Raw genomic sequence first — 20,972 nt, 5'->3', positions numbered from 1 at the left:
AATTGGATACATGTTTTAGTATAGAGCATTACATAATATATGTGTATATATGTATATAAGGTAGTGATTGGTAGAGCAGCATTGATTAGCAGTATGTTACATTACATTTATTCATTTAGCAGACGCTTTTATCCAAAGCGACTTCCAAGAGAGAGCTTTACAAAGTGCATAGGTCACTGATCATAACAACAAGATAGCCAAAAAACATCGCGAGTAGCCAAAACATGAAGCACACATTGAGAACAACCAAAGTAAGTGTCAAAGGGAAGAACCATAAGAGCATGTAGTTAAACAAGTTACAATTAAACAACATGAACCGCTATAAGTGCAAGTGTACCTGTGCAAAAAACAAGCAACAGTAATAAAAACAATATATCACAGCGAGAACAACATTTTTAAAACAGTTACCACTAACCACAAGAGCAACAAGTCTCTAAGCAAGAGTCATTGTGATCCTTGAGGAAACTAACATCGGGTCAAGCGAACCATTCCTAAGTACCGTTGTACTCCCGAGAGACAGTCAGTATCTCTGATGGAGGTGGGGAGTTGATTCCACCACTGGGGGGGCCAGACAGGAGAAGAGCTTGTGTTGGGACCGGGTGGTCTTGAGCGGTGGGACCACCAGGCGGTTGTCTGAAGAAGACCGTAGGTGGCGGGTGGGGGTGTAAGGCTGCAGGAGAGACTTGATGTAGACGGGTGCAGTCCCGTTCACTGCTCGGAAGGTCAATACCAGGGTCTTGAATCTGATACGGGCCATGATAGGTAGCCAGTGGAGAGAGATGAGGAGCGGGGTAACATGGGAGCGTCTGGGTAGATTGTAGACCAGGCGGGCCACCGCGTTCTGAATCCTCTGAAGAGGGCGGGTTGCACATGCTGGGAGACCAGCGAGCAGCGAGTTGCAATAGTCCAACTTGGAGAGGACAAGTGCTTGGACTAGCAGCTGGGTGGAGTGCTCAGACAAGTATCTCCTGATCTTCCGGATGTTGTAGAGGGTGAATCTACACGACCGGGAGACCGCAGCAATGTGGGCCGTGAGGGAGAGCTCGTCGTCCATGGTAACCCCAAGGTTCCTGGCAGAGGATGAAGGGGTCACCGTCGCAGATCCCAGGGTGATTGAGAGATCGTGGGAGATGGAGGGTTTAGCCGGGATGATGAGAAGTTCTGTTTTGGCGAGGTTCAGCTGGAGGTGGTGCTCGGTCATCCAGGCGGAGATGTCTGCGAGGCAGGCCTCAATCCTAGCTGAGATCCCCGGATCGGTCGGGGGGAACAACAGGTACAGCTGCGTGTCGTCAGCGTAGCAGTGGTAGGAGAAGCCATGGGAGGTGATGATTGGTCCAAGTGAGGTGGTGTACAGGGAGAAGAAGAGGGGTCCAAGGACGGAGCCTTGTGGGACACCAGTGGAGAGCTGGCGAGGGCCTGACAGTTTGCCTCCCCAGGAAACCTGGTAGGATCTTCCCGACAGGTAGGATGAGATCCACTGAAGTGCAGTGCCAGTGATGCCCATCTCAGAAAGTCTGGCGAGCAGGATCTGGTGGTTAACCGTATCAAACGCTGCAGAAAGGTCCAGCAGAATGATGACGGATGACCTGGAAGCCGCTCTGGCAGACTGGAGGGCAGTGGTGACTGAAAGGAGGGCAGTCTCTGTGGAGTGGCCAGTCTTGAAGCCCGATTGGTTGGGGTCAAGCACGTTGTTCTGAGAGAGAAAGTTAGACAGTTGGTTAGATACAGCACGTTCATTTGTTTTTGAAAGGAAGGGTAACAGTGATACCGGTCTGTAGTTCTGGAGGACGGCAGGGTTAAGGGAGGGTTTTTTGAGTAGAGGGGTAACTCTAGCCTGTTTGAAGGCAGAGGGGAAGGTGCCAGAGGTAAGAGAGGAGTTTAGGACATAGAGAAGAAAAGTTATGATGGAGGGGGAGATGGTTTGAAAGAGAGGGGAGGGGATAGGATCAAGGGGACAGGAGGTGGGGCGATGAGAGAGAATGAGGTCAGAGATCTCTGCCTCAGACAGGGGAGAAAAAGAGTTTAGACATTTAGTTGGGTCAGTCATGGAGGGTGAGAGGGTAGGAAAGGTGGGTTTAGGGAACCGACTGCTAATGTCGGCGACTTCTTTCTCAAAGGAGGAGAAGTCGTCTGCTGTCAGGGTGGAGGGAGGGGGTGGGGGAGGTGGGTTAAGAAGGGTGGAGAAGGTAGAAAAAAGTTTGTGGGGGTTTGAAGCAGAGTTAATTTTGTTCAGAAAGTAGAGGGTTTTAGCACCAGTTATGTGAGAAGAGAAGGATTTGAGGAGGGAGTGATACTTATCAAGGTCCAGACCGCCTTTGGACTTGCGCCATCTCCTCTCAGCTGCCCGAAGGGTGGACCGTTCTTCACGAATAACCTCCGTAAGCCACGGGCAGGAGGGAGAAGATCGTGCAGGCCTGGTTGACAGGGGACAGAGAGAGTCAAGTGATGCAGTTAAAGTGGTTAACAAGGTATCTGTGGCAGTGTTAGTGGGGTGGGACGAGAACTCGTCAATGGGGGGGAGGGAGGATGTTACAATAGAGGAGAAATGGGAGGGGGATAGGGAGCGGGGGTTGCGCCGGAAAGTTACAAGGGGAGGGGAGGTAGAAGGAGTTGGAGGGAGAGAGATAGAGAATTGGATAAAGTAGTGATCAGAAATATGCAGTGGGGTTACAGAGGTTAAGTCAGTGATACAGTTACGTGTCAGGATGAGGTCTAGCTGTTTGCCTGCCTTGTGGGTCGCCGGTGTGCTCAGCAGCGTCAGGTCGAAGGAGAGACAAGAAGTCGACTGCCTGCGTTCCTGGGAGGTGGATGTTGAAGTCCCCAAGGACTATCAGGGGGGTTCCATCATCCGGGAGGACGCTGAGGAGCATGTCCAGCTCCTCCACAAAGTCGGCTAGCGGGCCTAATACTAACAAACACAATAGGTTTTCTCCTACCGGAGGAACCCTAAATATAGCTGCAAGCAGCAATGAAGGGGCCAAGCAGCATTCGATATGGAAATTCAGTAGCTAAAGAAGCACAGCAAAACTTGTAATAAAAATTATTTGCTTTTTAAAAATCGCAATATACCTTTCGGCAACGCGGTGGCGCTAACCCGAAACTTTTGATTACCTTCACGGCGTTGCGCAAAAGACATATACCGAGTTTTGTAACGATAAGGCGATGCGTTTGGTAAATATGTAGCAGCGTTATATCTACAAAGCACAATGAATCCGCTTCTTCTTGACTATAAATCCCCTGACAATGAAACGTTATCGTTACCATTGTGATTATACTGCTAGACAGCTACTGTGGTGTACCTGGCTTCGCTAAACAGATGATCCGGTATCAAGACTTGCTTGATGACTGTGGCTGGATTTGATCCTAGGACCTTATGTTACAAAGAAGCCCGTCTTATCCCAGAGAGCTATTCTCGCTGCTGGGCAACACTGTGTTCGGTTACTTTATAAAAAAAAGGAAGCCGTTTCCCCCGTGGCGAGCATTGTCAGATTTGACCCAAGTATAAACAGCTGTAATTCAGTCATATTTTGACATATCAAGGTGATTGTGGGAGGAAGATGATTAGATGACATGCTCGCAATGACATTTCCAAAGTTTCGTCTCCATACAGTAAACCGTCGCAGAAACAAGGCCTCACTTCCGCTATGGCGTGCTCTTTGTCAAAATCGTTTGCGTGTAACTCGTGAACGGTTTCACTTATCGCTACCATTTTGATAACTTTGTGTCGGCATGGTCTGAAGATCTCTTACAATTTTCATGAAAATCGGAGCAACGGCCTAGGAGGAGTTTGAAAAAGTTGGCATTTCTTAAAATACAAATGACGGAAAAACATTCGGGACGACAATGACGCCATAGGGTTCATTCGAATCGTCTGCGTCTAAGGAATCCGATGAAACCTCACTTAAGAAAAACGGTCTCATGGTTCAAAATTTATGGCCGTGAACACACCTCCAACTTTGACGCCTTGGTGGCGCTACAGTGCTTCAGGGATCGACATGAAACTTGGTGACAATAATCAGAATCAGAATCAGAATCAGAAAGAGATTTATTCGCCATGAAAGTTTGCACAGACAAGGAATTTGCTTTGGCAGGAAGGTGCATACAATAAACATATACCTAAAATTTAAATATGTGGACTAACTATACTAAGGGTACATAAACTAGCAGTACTAAGTGGGATAAATATAAGTTGCCGTAAATTACAATATAAAATACAAAAATACAAATATTACAAAAAATACAAATGTACAAGATACCATGTTATGGTGCAGTGCAAAAGCAGAGTGATTTAGGCAATGAGTCATTTGAGTCAGTGTGGTCCCTTGGCCTTGTTGAAGAGGCCAACAGCGGAAGGGAAGAAACTGTTTTTGTGGCGTGAGGTATTGGTCCTGATAGACCGCAGCCTTCTGCCGGAGGGGAGTGACTGAAACAGGGAGTGTCCAGGGTGGGAGGAGTCGGCCACAATCTTCCACGCTCGCCTCAGGGTCCTCGAGGTGTGCAGGTCCTCGAGGGTAGGCAGATTGCAGCCAATCACCTTCTCAGCAGTACGGATGATACGCTGCAGTCTGCTCTTGTCCTTGGCAGTGGCAGCAGCGTACCAGACGGTGATGGAGGAGGTGAGGATGGACTCAATGATGGCTGAGTAGAAGTGCACCATCATTGTCTTTGGCAGGTTGAACTTCTTCAGCTGCCGAAGGAAGTACATCCTCTGTTGTGCTTTCTTGATGAGGGAGCTGATGTTCAGTTCCCACTTGAGGTCCTGGGAGAGGATAGTGCCCAGGAAGCGGAAGGACTCCACAGTGTTGACTGGGGAGTCACACAGGGTGATGGGGGTGAGTGGGGCTGTGTTCCTCCTGAAGTCCACAACCATCTCTACTGTCTTAAGGGCATTGAGCTCTAAGTTGTTCTGGCTGCACCAGGTCACCAGGTTGGCCGCTTCCCACCTATAATCAGACTCGTCTCCACCAGAGATGAGCCCAATAAGGGTGGTGTCGTCCGCAAACTTCAGGAGTTTGACGGACGGATGACTGGAGGTGCAACTGTTGGTGTACAGGGAGAAGAGCAGAGGAGAAAGGACGCAGCCCTGAGGTGATCCGGTGCTGATGGACCGGGAGTCAGAGACTTGTGTTCCCAGCTTAACGCACTGCTTCCTGTCAGACAGGAAGTCTGTGATCCACCTGCAGGTGGAATCAGGCACGTTCAGCTGGGAGAGCTTGTCCTGAAGCAGGGCAGGGATGATGGTGTTGAAGGCAGAGCTGAAGTCCACAAACAGGATCCTGGCATAGGATGCTGGGGAGTCCAGGTGCTGTAGGGTGAAGTGGAGGGCCATGTTAACTGCATCGTCCACAGACCTGTTGGCTCTGTAGGCAAACTGCAGGGGGTCCAGTAGAGGGTCAGTGATGGATTTAAGGTGTGCCAGCACCAGGCGCTCGAAAGACTTCATTACCACAGAGGTCAGGGCGACGGGTCTGTAGTCATTATGTCCTGTTGGCCTTGGCTTTTTGGGCACAGGGATGATGGTGGAGGACTTGAGACAGGCTGGCACATGGCATGTCTCAAGGGAGGTGTTAAAGATGTGGGTAAACACCGGAGACAGCTGGTCAGCGCAGTGCTTGAGGGTGGCTGGAGAGACAGAGTCCGGCCCAGCTGCTTTGCGGGGGTTCTGCCTCTTGAAAAGTCTGTTAACTTCACCCTCCTGAATGGAGAGAGTCGTCACTGTAGAGGGGGGGAGGTGGGAGGCCTCCTGGGTGGGAAGGGGTAGTTCAAGACTGTCCAATTGTCTTTCAAATCTGCAGTAGAACTCATTCAGGTCGTTGGCCAGGCGGGAGTCGTTAGTGGAGTGGGGGGCTCTGGGCTTGTAGTTGGTAATTTGCCTGAGCCCTCTCCAGACAGAAGCAGAGTCGTTTGCAGAGAATTGGTGTTTTAGCCTCTCTGAGTACAGTCGTTTAGCCTCCCTCACCGCCTTGCTAAACCTGTTCTTCGACTCCTTGAAACTGTCTTTGTCCCCACTCTTGAACGCGGCCTCTTTCTCTGACCTCAACCTTCTGAGTTTAGCTGTAAACCAAGGTTTGTCGTTGTTGTAGCTTACCCTGGTGCGTGTTGGTATACAGCAGTCCTCACAGAAGCTGATGTATGATGTCACAGCCTCTGTGAGCTCATCCAGACTATTGGTAGCAGTCGTGAACATGTCCCAGTCAGTGCAGTCCAAGCACGCCCGCAGATCCTCCATAGCTTCACTGGTCCACTGTTTTGATGTCCTCACAGCAGGCTTACAGCGCTTTAGCTTCTGCCTGTATGCAGGAATCAGGTGGACCATGGCGTGGTCAGAGTGACCCAGTGCTGCTCGGGGGACCGCATGGTATGCATGGTATATCAGGAGACCGTTCCAAATCAGTGTGCCAAATTTCAAAACTTCGCACCAATTGCTATGCATAATAATAATAATAAATATAGCTGCAAGCAGCAATGAAGGGGCCAAGCAGCATTCGATATGGAAATTCAGTAGCTAAAGATACTAGGTGTACAAGGTGATTGTGGTAGGAAGATGATGAACATTATCGTTACCATTATACTGCCAGACAGCTACTGTGGCGTACCTGGCTTCGCTAAACAGATAATCCTGTATCATGACATGCTTGACGATTGTGGCTGGAATCGATCCTACGACCTTGCGTTTCAAAGGAGCACATCTTATCCCAGTGAGCTATTCTCGCTGCTGGGAAATGCTGTGTTCGGTTACTTTATTAAAAAAATGAAGCCGTTTCTCCCGTGGCGAGCTTTGTCAGATTTGACCCAAGTATAAACAGCTGTAATTCAGTCATATTTTGACATATCAAGGTGATTGTGGTAGAAAGATGATTAGATGACATGCTCGCGATGACATTTCCAAAGTTTCGTATCCATACGGTAAACTGTCGCAGAGACAAGGCCAGGTGCCCCTAATAATAAAACTAACAAAAACAATAGGTGCCAATAGAGGCCCCGTTCGTCGTAAGGGTTGAAGCTAAGTTAATCAATTGTCCCTTTAGCCCGTTAACATTAGCGAGATGAGTGAGAACAGCAAATATCGGTTCGTCAATGGCTGATCCGCATCCAAATCATGTGGTTAATTTCAATCAGGCTAAACTTATCAGGGAAATTGCACATGCACGTCCTACTTCAAAAGGCAGGAAAGGTCGATCCCCAAAACCGTGATTTTCTAACGGTATTATGGCGGAAATGACAAACGTTAAAGAGAGAGCGATGACATTCTCGCCATCGGAGCAAACGATAATAATGAGTCTCTACGAAGACTATAAAGAAATAATAATGGCTAAGTCATACACTGCCACTGCTGCCAGAGCAAGACAGGCAGCTTGGCAAAAAATTGCCGATAAGCTAAATGCGTAAGTTTTGGGAAAATGTATAGGCTCATCTTAAGTGCCTCATTAACCCAATCAGATCACATTTCTTTAAATGTGCCTGCTGGCAGTAGGCTTAATGGAAATTAATCATCGAATGAGATCTTGCTAGCGAAAATAATGATCTCAACTCTTACAGAATAAGTAGGCCTAGATAAAACCAAGGCCAAAGAGTATCTAATTGATACGAATTCATAGGCACTTATGATGATGTATGTACTGAAAGCGCTTATTTATCATGTACTATATATGTGCATATGCATGTATGTGTAGATGACCATATAGAAGTATGAGTTTGAATATGCATGTGCAAATCTGTGTATGGGCGGATCACAGTATGTAAGTAGGCTATGTATTATTCAATCAATTGAAGCAGTGAAAAGAAACTGTGTTAGATTCTCTCCGTATCATGAGTCCACTTTAATCATTTCCAACAATAATGATATGGTATGGTGTACTAATAACACTGTCATATAATTATGAATGCTTTCAACCCCCATGTAGTTGCAACCCGGCCACTAAAAGAACTTGGGAGCAAGTTAAAGTGAAGCACAAAAACATCATTCAGGCTGGTGAGTCAATACAATATGTGCCATGGTAATGTATTGAACAGCTTGTCAGTGTCATATCCTTCATATTTTAGCAAACAAGAAAAAGGCGGATATGATGAAGATGGGGGGAGGACCCCGAGGTCCTGAGCTAACCCCTGCTGAGGAGCTTGCCCTGGCCAACAACAGGGGTAGGCCAATCATGCAGGACATAGCTGGGGGCAGCTCCTCTGGAGAGGTGGTGGCAGGAGAGAATCTGTATGTCCAAGGTAGGTGCACTTCATTCTATGAGTTTCCTTCATAATTAGTCATTTGGTTAACCATCGTCACATTTTGCAGTGGCCGGAGGCTCGATCACACTCCTGCAGCCACCTCCCAATGTGTTGTTGGTAAGGGGAGAGGAGCCCACTGATGTAAGTTGATATTGCTGCATCATTGTGTAATGATTCGAAACATGTTCCTAGTGTGTGTCTTTTCAAACCGAAGGCACTTTCCCACAGTTCCTAATCATTCCTAATTCACTAACAGGAGGTTGGTCTAGACGATGAGGACACACTTTCCGCATTCTCCAGCGATTTGGTAAATGCAAGTTGTGTTAACTAATACTCCTATCCCACTCACTCCTGGCACTCACTACATCAATGCATTCCTTTAGGCAAATCCTGCTGGACCACGGCCTGCTCCGCCGGAGCCTGGCCCCTCTCGCTCTTTGGGAACTGGGGATGGGGAGGTGAGTTCTCATTAAATACCCTCACATTGTGAGGTCTGAGTTTAGTTGGCATCTGACCACCACACTGAACAAAGTTATGAATGGTTTGTCTTTTTTCCAGACTGACACTGAAGATGTGCGCACGCTATATAAGCGCTACTTGCGTGCCAAGATTCACAACCTCCACTTAAGCTCAATGAAGCTGGATTTGGAGGTTAAATTGCTTAAACGGCAGCTGAATGTAAGTCTAACCCTGTAAAGCAAAGCTTTGGCTAAAGTATTTGTGAGCTTTGCCATGAATTGTAACTAAACTGAAAATCTTATTTCTTGTGCACCTTCATTTACAGGATAACCAATAAAGGGGAAAAAAATAAAGGCTTTATTGTACAACATGGATCTCTTACATTATTCAACATGTTCCTCTATTCAGAATCAGAATGAATTGAATGAATAAGGATGCAAACTGCAGTGCATTGTGTGCGGGGGTCCCAGAGTCAGTGTGGTGCAGGGGGCCTTGTTTGTGAGCCACTTGTTACATCAGTCAGCAATGATCCTGCCTGCTCTCTTGCTGGTCCTGGAGTGGAACAGGTCAGGGTGGGACCAAATGATCTGCTGCAGTCTGCCTTGGTCCTTGGCAGTGGAGGTGCAAACCAGACTGAGTTGGGATGGACTCGATGATGGCTGAGGATGGACTATTAATGGGTAACTTAAAAGCAAAGAGGGTGGCTAACCATATAAATGAAACATGCAAACATAAAGAACATGAAATTAGTCCAACATTACCCAAAGTCATCTGGACAGCTATCTGAAATGATGCTGGGCAATTACAGTTAGGTCCATAAATATTTGGACATTGACACAATTTTCATCATTTTGGCTCTGTATACCACCACAATGGATTTGAAATGAAACAATCAAGATGTGCTTTAAGTGCAGACTTTCAGCTTTAATTTCAGGGTATTTACATCCAAATCAGGTGAACGGTGTAGGAATTACAACACATTTTATATGTGCCCCCCCCCCCCCTTTTTAAGGGACCAAAAATAATTGGACAAACTAACATAATCATAAATCTAATTGTCACTTTTAATACTTGGTTGAAAATCCTTTGCAGTCAATGACAGCCTGAAGTCTGGAACCCATAGACATCACCAGACGCTGGGTTTCGTCCCTGGTGATGCTCTGCCAGGCCTCTACTGCAACTGTCTTCAGTTCCTGCTTGTTCTTGGGGCATTTTCCCTTCAGTTTTGTCTTTAGCAAGTGAAATGCATGCTCAGTTGGATTTAGGTCAGGTGATTGACTTGGCCATTGCAGAACATTCCACTTCTTTGCCTTAAAAAACTCTTTGGTTGCTTTCGCAGTATGCTTTGGGTCATTGTCCATCTGCACTGTGAAGCGCCGTCTTATGAGTTCTGAAGCATTTGGCTGAATCTGAGCAGATAATATTGCCCGAAACACTTCAGAATTCATCCTACTGCTTTTGTCAGCAGTCACATCATCGATAAATACAAGGGAACCAGTTCCATTGGCAGCCATACATGCCCACGCCATAACACTACCTCCACCATGCTTCACTGATGAGGTGGTATGCTTTGGATCATGAGCAGTTCCTTCCATTCTCCATACTCTTCTCTTCCCATCATTCTGGTACAAGTTGATCTTGGTCTCATCTGTCCATAGGATGTTGTTCCAGAACTGTACAGGCTCTTTTAGATGTTTTTTCGCAAACTCTAATCTGGTCTTCCTGTTTTTGAGACTCACCAATGGTTTACATCTTGTGGTGAACCCTCTGTATTTACTCTGGTGAAGTCTTCTCTTAATTGTTGACTTTGACACAGATACGCCTACCTCCTGTGTTCTTGATCTGGCCAACTGTTGTGAAGGGGTTTTTCTTCACCAGGGAAAGAATTCTTCTGTCATCCACCACAGTTGTTTTCCGTGGTCTTCCGGGTCTTTTGGTGTTGCTGAGCTCACCAGTGCGTTCTTTCTTTTTAAGAATGTACCAAACAGTTGATTTGGCCACACCTAATGTTTTTGCTATCTCTCTGATAGGTTTGTTTAGATTTTTCAGCCTAACGATGGCTTGCTTCACTGATGGTGACAGCTCTTTGGACTTCATATTGAGAGTTGACAGCAACAGATTCCAAACACAAATACCATACTTGAAATGATCTCTAGACCTTTTATCTGCTCCTTGTCAATGAAATAACGAACTCCCTTTATGAGAGAATAACATACACCTGGCCATGGAACAGCTGAGCAGCCAATTGTCCAATTACTTTTGGTCCCTTAAAAAGGGGGGGGGCCACATATAAAATGTATTGTAATTCCTACACCGTTCACCTGATTTGGATGTAAATACCCTGAAATTAAAGCTGAAAGTCTGCACTTAAAGCACATCTTGATTGTTTCATTTCAAATCCATTGTGGTGGTATACAGAGCCAAAATGATGAAAATTGTGTCAATGTCCAAATATTTATGGACCTAACTGTATGTCCCTTGCAGCCGGTCCAGACCGCTCATCTAGATGGATAGGTTCCACATCGTCCTCAGGATGGGCCACGATCACTGGGACCCTCTCCCTCCTGAGTGTGGCCACATTGTGGAGCACGGCACATGCCACCGTGATCGCACAGGCCCTGTCCGGTTCCACCCTCAGCCCCCGCAGACAATTAAATCTGCCCTTTAGTAGGCCAAAGGGCATCTATCCATGCCCTCGTTCTAGCGAGAGCACCGTTGAACCGCACTTCAGGGCCTGGGGCTGGCTCGGGATAGGGGGTCATGAACCAGGGCCTGCAGGCGTAACCCCTGTCTCCAATTAGGAGCCCATCATAGTTACCTAGTATATGATATGAACAATGTTGGATCACCTCTACATAAAATAATCAATTTCTGAATGACATGAGATTTGCTATACCTTGCTCAAAGCTGTGGCATAGTGTGGAGTCTCGGAATATCCGGGAGTCGTGGACAGACCCTGGCCACTTGACCTCAACATTTGTGATCAGGCAGGTGGAGTCACAGATCATCTAAGATGAATTGCAGTCAAGTCATGGGTATTGTACAGTACATGGGTAGCCTACAGCAGGCAATTGCAAGGTCCATGTCTATTGTCAAAGACAAATGATTGTTTTTAGAGCAATGTAATTTGAGGAAAATTATGTAATAAGTACCTGCACATTAAGGCTGTGAAAGCCCTTTCTATTCACGAAATCGGCCTCGTTTGGCCCAGAGGGCTTTTTCAGGCGGATATGGGTGCAGTCCACTGCGCCAATGACATTAGGAAACTCTGCATAATGATAAGCTCCGTAATGAATAGTGATAAGAATGCATTTTCATGAAATGGTAAAATATTTATTTACTCAATTACCTGCAATTGCATAAAATCCCTCTTTGATGTCATTGACTGGGACATGGCCTGGGAATATGATGAATTTATTCATCAGCTGGTTGAGCGCCAAGTACACTTTTCTTACAGCAACGCATGCTGTGGCTTTGCCAATGTTTTCTGCATCGCCTACACTGTATAAAAATGTACCTGACGTAAAAAACCTCAAGGCTATGCAGAGAGTCTGAAGCACAGTTAAAGCTCTGCTGCGGCGTGTGAGATTTGTAATGTATGGCCCGAGAAGGTCTTGCAAATAAATGAGTCCTTGTCGGCTGAATCGATATCGCTCAAACAGAAACTCATCCGTGTGACACAAAGGATCTCGGCGATCGCGAATAACTATCGGTATGGAAAGCTAATCGAACTAGAATAGCTCCTTCGTCAACTGGGTCTCTCAAAAAGGGAGCTTGCCATGTTTTCTTTCGGGGGTGTGGCAAGCTTATCTAGCTACACTTATGTTAGCCTGCTCTGGAGCAGGTTAGTGCTAATTGATATGTTACCATGGTGATTTATCCTAAGTTGCTTCCACGAACCAAAAAGAGGGGCGTTTTTTATCTTAGCCTGAAAATTAGCTCGCTAAACCGCTTAGCGAGCTACGACGAATACCCCCCTGCTTGGCCCCTAATAAAACTAACAAAAACAATAGGTTCCACCTGATTCAAATAAGTGGGTCGTTATCTAGCTCAGCAGAAGCCTGTTAACAACCATTCATTTGAATCAGGTGTGTTGGAGCAGGGAAACATCTAAAACATGCAGGACAGGGGGTCCCTGAGGACCAGGGTTGAAGACCTCTGCTGTATGGACCTGTCTTTGTGCATGAGAGCATCATCAAGCTGAGACAGGATGTCCCTAATGCTCTTGTGGCTGAATGGGATCATCCTGCAACAACTTTCCAATTTCTACTGGAAAACTCTTCCAGAAATGTGAAGGCAGTTATGGGTGTCCATTTACTGACCAAGGGCCACATACTATTGGCCATATACATTTCCTCTGTACAGCTGACATTCCATGTTCAATATGTTCCTCTGTGTGTTAAAAGGCTGGTTTTCCTCCTTCGTATGGATGTATCGACGTATTGACATTTAGTCTTTTTTTTTTTTACAAACATTGACAAATGACAGTCCTTGACAGATGGTGAGAGTCACCAGTGTTTATGAAGCCTCACACTCACAGCCACATATGGCAGAGCTCTACGATAAGGATGAAACTAAATAACCGCAGATAGAGGCGTTATCTGATAGCCCTAGACAGCACTTAAATGAATAAAGGAGCCGTTCGATTTTTTTCACTCTCTATGCCATGCCTCTGTCATGTGGATGAGTTACAGTCACAAAGCAGCCCACAATGTTCCCATCTCCCCTGTTCCCAGAGCCTCAGGACCTACCCACGCACACACACACATACATATAACATTGTGCATAGTTGCACAGAGGGATAAAGGGAGTGTGTGTGTTTGTGTGTGCGCGTGCAGCATTGCCTAATTGCTGACCCCTTCTCGTATAACTACACCACCCACAACCATGTGTGAGGTATACCTTTGCTCTTCTTGTGCATCTGCAATGTGCGTAACACAACATTCTTCTTGTCACGTTAGCAGAATGACCTCTGACCCTTTGCGCTGTGTTTCATTTCTTATTGTGGGCTGAGAGACCAAAATAAATGTAGCTACGGGATAATTAGGTGTGATTGGCTGCTACTCGACCCCAGTGAGATTTCATTAATACCTGGGAAGATGCAACAGTCATTACAGCTCACTGCTCAGACGCTTAGCAAAGAGGAATTCCCAGACAATGAGATGGTCTGCTTTGCTGTTCTTCACTCCCTGGAACATAACACACTGTTGATAAATGCAGCAGTGCCACACTGTCTGTGTTGTCTCTCAGTGAGAGTTCAAGAAAGATGCAGGATCAGAGACTGGATTGATTTCTCTACCCTGCCTTTGGGTAGGGATGGCACCATTGCAGATTTATTTGCCAACAATTATATGTAGAATGCATAAAACATGTACTGTATGTGTGAATGAAGTTGCAATGTTTTCTTCCAACTTCTTTTGAAACTCAGCATCCCTTTTAGCATGACTCGATGCCACTTGTCTGTCACGTTGTCATTGCTGTCATCGATAACCATTCAGAGCCAAGACAGATGATGAGTCAGTGACACAGTACAAGTGCTCCCAGGCAAGTGAAAGAAACCACATCCAAATGAAAACAAGGTAGCTTGTTCCTGTGCGAAAGTGTGTGTTTTTGTCAGGGTAGCAGTATGACAGTGTGACAGGGATTTTTTTTAATGTAGGATTCCTTTAAAATGCAGACAAGACAATGTATTTCTCCTTTATATCAGGCAATGTGGTTGTACAGATTCTTTAAAGCCCCATTGTTTTTGAGAAGGGCAGCTGTGAGACAGCCAATGTTTGAATGCCAGGGCTCTTTTAGCTAATCAATAATATGAGGCAGATTTATTGTTAAAAAAACTCCTCAAACCAGAGGACCGACAGGCTAAGGGAGACTGTGAACCATATCCTGGTCACACCAAGGAGAACCGCTTGCATTTCTGTACTCCTTTTTTGTTACGCTTGACGTCATGTTCATCAAGCATTTAATTGTCAGTTCAGAATCTTCCCCTGCTAAATTCCCCTTCATTCCTTTTGTGGTTCTGACATGTCTCAACCATTTCCTGTGAACACCTTTTGTTCTGTTCTTCCATGTTTCTTCCTTCCATCCTCTATTTGTTCATTTTTCTCCAATCTCGCTTACCTGTTTTTCTCTGCCACCCCTGTTAACACATTCATTTATCTGTCCTTGAGTCTCTCGCGTCTGTTTCCCCGTCATGTCTGTCCTTAGGAATTCATGACTCTGCTCCAGCTGGCAGTGATTGGCATGCACCACACCTCTCCCTAAAAACGATAAAGGGTTCTTGTTTCCAGCGAGTAATGTCTACCCACCTTCACCAGCAACCGAGAGAGAGATCATTATGCACCTATTGAATTTTATACAACAATAAGCTCCCCACTGATTCCTGCCGCTGTGATAATGGAGTAGTGAGGACGTGAGGAGAGCAACCTGCACAAGTCTCCATCTGTCCCCTTTCTGTCTGTAGGACAAACACTGCAGGAGAGTCCTGAAAACATTTTGATATATTTGGACTTTGATTAAATCCTGCAAAGCCCATTCATTCTGGGCTGTCGGGGCTGGCTGAGGGTTTGTCATTGTCAAGTCCCTCTCAGGGACTGCTCAGACTCACGTGGTCGATAAATGTGCCTGCCCCCACCACCACCACCACCACCACACACACAAACACACACATATACCCCTCTCACCGCTCCCCCCACCCCATCCCCATTAATTTTCTCTTTCAACTGTTCTGTCCTCGTTGTAATCTCTGCTGAAAGTGCCAACTGCCTCTAAAACCTTGACTTGGGGTGCTTCATTAGCCTCTTCAGATCAACTTTAGCCTTTAATTTCCATAATGAATGAGGCCACGAGGCTATGTTTTGGCAGTGGAACATCCGCCTGCCCTTAACCTGTGCAGAATTATTTATAATCGGCTCTCAGTGACAGGTTGGTAATAGCCAGTATGCAAATTCACATCCTCGACTGGAAGAAGTGGCACACATTTTGCCATATCTGTGTCGTCATGACAGTGCCATGACAATAGGTGGTACAAAAGCTCATCAGTTGATTGATGCTGCCTTTGCGCCGGCACAGGCATTGTCCCCTGTTTTCGTTTATGCTAATGTGCCGGTCCCCATCGCTCAGTGTAGGTGACAAGGACGTCTTGTCACCCGCCTCCCTCCTTATTCAAATGTTTATTTTTGCTCATCAATAGAAAGATGGAGAGAAAGAGAGACAGAGATGGATGTCTAGATGGATGGTTGAATGGCTGGATGACGTGATTGCTGTTTTTTCCACTGACAGAATGTTAGTGTAAAAATATGCGGTGTTTTCAAATGGAAGATTGAAAATGATATCATTAGCTTGTTTATGAATTGAATTGTTTGGGTCTGTCTGAGTGAGTGGGAGGAATACTCTTGGCTGACCAGATGGAGAATAGACTAAATCAAATGCACGACAAGTTAGTAAAGGTAAGATAGAAGATTGTGTTTTAAATGTATTTTTACAGAATTTTATACCAATAATATATGATGTATGTCATCATATATATGTTTTAGGGCTGGGAATCGATTAAAAAAATTAACTAATTAATCGCACAATATTCTTTGATGAATCGCAATTAATCGCATTTTCCCTGAGCTCGTTATCATCATGCAAAACACTGAATTAAATGAATTAACACAATTAAGAATATTTTAAATAGAACATTTTATGACATCTAGTGAACTGTAAACAGTCTCTCCTGGGAACTACATAATAGTCATTCCTATCAAATATATGCAGCAACTTTATAAACAACAAAGTGTTTAAGTGCACGTTGAATATTTAAAGTTTAAACCCTAAAGGTTATCAAAAATACTGGACAGGGCTCTATGCTAACTTTTTTTGTTAGAGCATATGTGCCCCCAAGTGAAAAACTTTAGGGGCACAGACAAAAATGTAGGGGCACAGTCAGTTTTTTGTTTTTAAAAACTTTATACATTGCATCATTATTAGACTATTGAATGAATTACACAAAATTGACCGGAAACAGGATTGTTTACTTATTTATTCATTACATATTCATTTATAACTTTTTTTAATTCATTGTAACATTGTTTCAAACTGACTGGCTTGGCCAAGCTTTGTAACATGGGAGTCTTGATCTTTTTCCAGCTGACAGACAGTTTTCAGCACATTTAGAGGCATCAAAACATTTCTAGGGAGGGCGCCTCTGTACTGATCAGAATTAGGTCCTCTGTGGTGGATGGGTTCAAACTCATTAATGGGAAATGTAGTTTTTATGTTGTATTCGCACCGGTGTTCATGTAGGGTCGCAACCAGTGTTGGGAAATTCACTTTCTACATGAACTAGTTCAGTTCATAGTTCACAAATTTTAAAATGAAGTAGTTCAGTTCATAGTTCATAATTCAAAATTTTGAACTAAATTCACAGCTCTAAAACTAGTTCAGTTCTTTTTTACATTTAGTCATTTAGCAGACGCTCTTATCCAGAGCGACTTACAGTAAGTACAGGGACATTCCCCCGAGGCAAGTAGGGTGAAGTGTCTTGCCCAAGGACACAGCGTCAGTTGGCATGACCGGGAATCGAACTGGCAACCTTCGGATTACTATCCCGATTCCCTCACCACTCAGCCACCTGACTCCACTTTTTTTTCAATATGTTGCAAGCTATAATTTTGAATTATTTCCACAGCCCATATAGAATCACAGACAGCAATTATTTTATTAGTTTAATGCAGAAACTGTGTCAGATTTCATCTTCATATCCAATTTTTTATCCTTATCCAACATTCGCATTGAAGGGACAGCCTTCCCTCATTTGTTCTATCTGTCTGCAATACCCCTCTCGGCCTCTACGCAACTTCGGCGCTCTCACACTTGCCAGGCATAGACAGTAGAAGAAAGCACATGCAACGATTGACTGGTTGGGCAACCCTGGATACAAGGACAGTTAACGGTGTGTTTTTTGCCTGGAAGTCTCTAGAAATCTGGCACTTTATTGAACGAAATTAAAAAGAGTGAACGTGGAGTTCACATACACCAGAATGAATGCTTTCACAGTATTGTTCATCAGGCAGTAATACAGTTCGTTCAGTTCGCGTTCACCAAAATTATGAACAAGTTCACAGTGGAGGATTTAGTGATTTGGGGGCCCCAGGCAAAGACAGGCATGGGGCCCCCTTAACTCCTATTCTCACTCTTTTCAATCCATATAATAATTATTAATATACTAATAATAACTAGAGAGGGTATTGCTTGCTAGCGTCGGTTGCTGATGAGTCTGTTTATTAACTGTAAGTTTTACAACTGATATTTCTGTATACTTTATATAAAAATGCGTACTTAGCCTACTATTTATGAAGATTGTATAGATTTAAAAGCATACATTTGTTGCTGCTCATTTACAATTCAAAATACAAAAAGTGAAGTGTAGAATGAAACGGTTGTCTTTTCATTTCCCCTGCAAGAGGGAATATTTTTAAGCTATAGCAGCCTCAGTTGAAAAGTTGGATCAAACGAAGATATTGGGCAATCCGGTGTAAAACGGTCCTAACCTCTATGACTCTATATCACCAAAGGTTTTTCCCTTCTAGTGATAGTTTCAAGCATTTAGCCTACTCATATTGCATTAATTCATGAAGAACCCCTCTTTGAAACAAGCTATTGTAACATTGATCAGCGGCAGTATTTCAGATGGAATCGCAATTCAAACAGTACCATCTGCTAACTGAAAATATGCCCCCAAAAACGTAGAAAAGCTTGACATTTATTTAGGGCGAAATTTAAAAAAAAGTTTGCTGGAAGCGATCATTAGTAAAGGCCGAATTATACTTCTCCGACTCGGACGGATTGGTTGAATTCATAGTACTCCAAAGGCTGTGGGTGCTGAAAACAATTCACTGCCAGAAGAGCAGTTGGCGCTGCACTGCGATGCTAACTAGATTATCGAAAAGTTATAGCAAATTTACAAATTAGCCGTTTCATCAATAAAATAAGCACATTTTCAGCAACTACACTGCCCATTTATCGTCACATTTTAATTCAGATGCTGATTTACATGTACTGTTTAGCTGAAATATGAATTGTAAAAACTTACAACAATCGCGGTCAAAGGATTTTGTTCTCTTGTTGGTCACGGCAACCCCGCCCCTGACGCAAGCGGTTCTTAATACGGACCAATCACAGCCAAGGGGTATCCGTAAAATGACGGACGGACGGATAGTCAGGAAAATCAAGAGGTGCACGTAGAGCTCTCCGAGGGGCTCGGAGAGGGCACGGAGAGGGCGTTCCTTGACGGAGAGGGCGTTCCATGTCTCCGTAAAAACGCAGAAGTATAAATCGGCCTTAACAATGCCAAATTTGGTCTCAGTCTAGAGCCCTGCGTGGAGAAGCTGACCCCGGTAAATTGTGCTACGAACAAGCTAGCCTAGCTGCTGTTGCTAGCCAAACTTCACTGATCACCACTTGTGCTAGCTCCCGCATCATTGGATACCAGTGGAGAGAAAATGACGTTTCCTTCTGTAGTTTCAGTTTGGCAACTACTTGTTTACTCTCCTCTTTTGTCTTTATATTTTGTGCTCCGTTCGGGGAGTTGCGTTTCATTTTGCAAATTGATTTTGTCATTCACGTCACTCTTCTACTGTCTCATATTAAACCAACTGAAAAGACGTGCTTTGCTGCGCAGTAGCTGCAATCGATGGAATAGTCCACAGTAGTATCGGGTGGGAGGGGAAGTCTGCGTTGACACAAATAGAACTAGAGAGGGTACAATTTCTGGGGAAATTGTAGGGTGTGCTTGCTTGCGTCGGTTGCACAGGGGTCTGTATATTTTATATAAAAATGCATAGGGCCTACTTATTATTTATAAAGATCACATAGATTTAAAAGCATCTTTTTTTTGCTGCTCATTTACAACTCAAAATACGAGTGAAGTGTAGAATGAAATAGATGTCTTCTCATTTCCCCTGCAAGAGGCAGCCTCATCGTTGAATCAAAACGAATACATTTGGCAGACCGGTGTAAAAATTGACCTAATCTCTATGACTTAAACGTCCTTTTATGTTTTTCCTTTCTCGTGATATTTTCAGGCATTTAGCCTACTCATTGCATTCATTCATTAATAAAGAACCCCCTTTGAAGATTATTCTACGACGTTACCGGCAGTAGAAGATGGAATCGCGATTCAAACAGTACCATCTGCTAACTGAAAATATGCCCCCCAAAACGTAAATAAGCTTGACATTTATTTAGTGGAAAATCGCTCATTCATAAAAAGCTCACTGGTAGCGATCATTGTCAGTAACAACGCAAAATGCGATATAGCCCTGTGTGGAGAAGCCCCGGTAAATTGTACTACTACGGTACAGTACTAGACTAGACTACTGCTGTGTTCGTCTTGGTAGCGATTGCGTTGGTTGAATTTGAATTAACGTTCCGTTGTACGGTTTAGGCTGAAATTAATTATTTTCATGAACAGATTGACAACGTTTAGGCTGTGGCAATGAAGTTCAGGTTAGTAGTTAGATAGACTTTTGATTTAAGTAAGGGGAGTGCCGAACATTTTCTGTCGCCGTTTGACTTCCTACAGCTGTGTAGATGTTTTTGTAGTGTCTCGCGTAGGCTACAGCATTGCAGTGAGCAACACTGGTTTGAAACCACAGGTAATGATAATTTCACCCACAAATCGTTTACTTGTAATGTAATGTCATAATAAATCCTACAACGAAAATGTATTTGTGAGGAATGTTTATTTTAAAGATTGAAAACAGATGCATCATAGACCACTGTAGTATGTGTTGCCCGGGCAACAGAGGCTAATGTCATGATGCTAATGCTTCAGTGAAATAGTAGATGAAGGATTCAAAATATCTATGTGTCTATTCCAATAAGTAATGATGGTATTCTATGACACAAATCTGTGTTCTAGAAAGAGTGGTCTGGAGTCGCAGAGGTCCGATAATATCAGCTTTAATGCAGCAGTTGGAAATCAACAAGTACAGAGCTCTGGGACTGTCTACGTTTCCCTACCCGCAACAGAGTTTGGGCTGGTTCACGAAGTCCAACTGGCTATCTTTCCCTCCCCAGCATATAATATACAGTGCAATTAAAACAGAAAGATGAAAAGAGGGTTGAGCTTGTTCTCTCGTGCATCAGGGAGTTGTTCTTGCCTCCGCGTCCCACCTGCTCGGGTGCCATCACCCAGATTCAAGGTTGTTTCTGAAACTGAAAAGATAGAGACACAAAGAACAGCCTGCTTCCCACACTCAGTGTGAGACCCAATGTTTAAGCCTGAGCACACTTCTAAGTTCATA

The 20,972-nt window shown here is 44.5% G+C and overlaps 1 pseudogene; it reads right to left on the bottom strand.

Moving 5' to 3' along the window:
* Positions 1–11,134: 11,134 nt before the first annotated feature.
* The window catches only part of LOC136962990 (putative nuclease HARBI1), a 60,135-nt pseudogene continuing 50,297 nt past the window's right edge, over positions 11,135–20,972 (bottom strand).

Source organism: Osmerus mordax, chromosome 19 (assembly GCF_038355195.1).
Source record: "Osmerus mordax isolate fOsmMor3 chromosome 19, fOsmMor3.pri, whole genome shotgun sequence".
In the NCBI taxonomy this organism is placed as follows: Eukaryota; Metazoa; Chordata; class Actinopteri; order Osmeriformes; family Osmeridae; genus Osmerus; species Osmerus mordax.
The sequence above is the reverse complement of the archived record's forward strand: the minus strand, read 5'-3'. Positions and strand labels throughout refer to the sequence as shown.